The sequence below is a fragment of the Capricornis sumatraensis genome, chromosome 8 (genome assembly GCF_032405125.1).
Source record: "Capricornis sumatraensis isolate serow.1 chromosome 8, serow.2, whole genome shotgun sequence".
Lineage (NCBI taxonomy): Eukaryota > Metazoa > Chordata > Mammalia > Artiodactyla > Bovidae > Capricornis > Capricornis sumatraensis.
This window is the reverse complement of record NC_091076.1, coordinates 104,197,042-104,199,287: the sequence shown is the minus strand read 5'-3', so window position 1 is coordinate 104,199,287 and position 2,246 is coordinate 104,197,042. Positions and strand designations below refer to the sequence as shown.

Here is a 2,246-nt window from a genome sequence, read left to right as displayed (position 1 = left end):
GTGCAGCCAAAAAAAAAAAAAAAAAAAAACAGATTTACAGAAAAAAATTTAATGAGTCAGAGAGTTCCCATATGCACTACCCCCTCGGGGTCTCCCTTCTTATGACACACGTTGCTTTAGAGTCGTACATTTGTTACAACTGATGAGTCAATATTGATATTTGACTATCAATTATTCAGTCGTGTCCAACTCTGCAACCCCATGGACTATACAGTCCATGGAATTCTCCAGGCCAGAATACTGGAGTGGTAGCCTTTCCCTTCTCCAGCGGATCTTCCCCATCCAGGAAGCGAACTGGGGCCTCTTGCATTGCAAACGGAGCCTTTACCAACTGAGCTATCAGGGAAGCCCAATTATTGTTAATGAATTATTATTAATTAAGTCCATAGTTTACATCAGGGTTACATAGGTGTAACACATCGTATTGTTGCAGGAAGGCGGACCCCCTCCAGGGCCCGAAACTGGGCTCTTGTCTAACACTCGGAAATGAATTGTCCGAGGAGACACATGTGCTGACAAAGCAAGAGATTTTATTGGGAAAGGGCACCCGGGTGGAGAGCAGTAGGGTAAGGGAACCCAGGAGAACTGCTCGGCCTCGTGGCTCAGTCTCAGGTTTTATGGTGATGGGATTAGTTTCCGGGTGGTCTTTGGCCAATCAGTCTAATTCAGAGTCTTTCCTTGTGCCGCACGCATCGCTCAGCCAAGATGGATGCTAGCGAGAGGGATTCTGGGAAGTGGACGGACACGCGGTGTCTCCTTTAGACCTTTCCCGAACTCTTCCGGTTGGAGGTGGCTTATTAGTTCCGTGTTCCTTATCAGGATCTCCTGTCATATAACAACTCATGCAAATGGTTACTATGGTTCCTGGCCAGGGTGGGCGGTTTCAATCAGTGTGCTTCCCCTAACAGTATGGGTTTGGATCAATGTTTCCTGCCACATATCCACCCCTACAGTGTCGTACAGCCCTAAAAATCCCTCTTCATCCCCCCACCTCTTGGCAACCACTAGTTACTGTCTCTGTAGCTTTGCCTCTTCCAGCATGTCGTACAGCTGGACTCATGCATTCTGCAGCCTTTTCATTTTTTTTTTTTTTTTAAGCAGACAAGAACATCCTAAATTGTTTATTAGGTAAGAACTTTACAAACATTATGTGTATTAGCAGTAGCGGTGGAGCTGGAGAGTATTGCGCCTTCTCCATGCTGCACGGCGAGAGCCACCGACAGTGTGGTGGCACTTGTGGCCCTTGCCCGGGCCGCGGCTCTTTCTGCCTGCAGACATCAGCCCCCGCATCTCCCTGCGCTCCTGGACTGCTTTGGTGATCCGCTGGGTGTCAGGGTTTCTTCTGATAGCTTTATGGAGTGGATCAATGAGGATAACCTCAAAGAATTTGTACGTAGAATCTTCACCAACCCAGTAGGAATTCAGGACCCTCAGGGCCCCACAGTGGCGGCCAGCGCACTCCTCCGCAACCCACTGCAGGCTTCAAGCAAACTTGAGCTGGTTGACACCATGGTGCACAGGCTTGCCGTAGGTGGCACCCTTAGGAAACGGGCGTTTGCGGCCCTCACGGTGCACATGGATCCAGCATATGACATAGACTTGCTTGGCCTTGTAGCCCAGCCTGTGCGCCTTGTCAGGCCGGGTGGGGCGCGGGGCGCGGGGCAGCACCGAGAGCTGGCGGTACTGCCAGCAGCGCACCCGCAAGCAGGAAGCGCATCACGCCCGACTGCTGCTTCCTCCACAGCTCCTGGATGTACTGGTGGGCGCCCATGTCGGCTCTCCCTGACGGCTGCCGCCTGACGGAAAGACTGCAGCCTTTCAGATTAGCTTCTTTCATTCAGCACCACAAAGCTTCTTGAGTTAAGCCCTCTCTACCCTCACGTGAGGATGCAGTGGGTGGATTCCCCTTGAGAGGTACAGTACCTACTGCAAGGCAGCCTCTGAAGATCTTCTGAAAGCGTTTATGATGAAGGAGCAACATGTGAGTCTGTAACAGTTAAATGTGTCATTTATGATGAACTTGAGCCACGAGAAAATGATTAAGGTTTGGTATACTCTACTCATGAATTTGAACAAACTCTGGGAGATAGTGGAGGACAGAGGAGCCTGGCATCCTGCAGTCCATGGGGTCGCAAAGAGTCGGACTTGGCTTAGTGACTGAAAAACAGGTCATGAAGGCTAGTGAGAGTTGTCCATAAAATTAAAATTTCATGCTTAAAACTATTAACCTTCATGCATCCTGAAAA

At 49.8% G+C, this 2,246-nt stretch overlaps 1 pseudogene; it reads right to left on the bottom strand.

The window, feature by feature from the left end:
• Positions 1-1,155: 1,155 nt before the first annotated feature.
• Positions 1,156-1,771, bottom strand: LOC138083689 (large ribosomal subunit protein eL15-like; annotated as a pseudogene).
• Between the last annotated feature and the right edge of the window lie 475 nt (positions 1,772-2,246).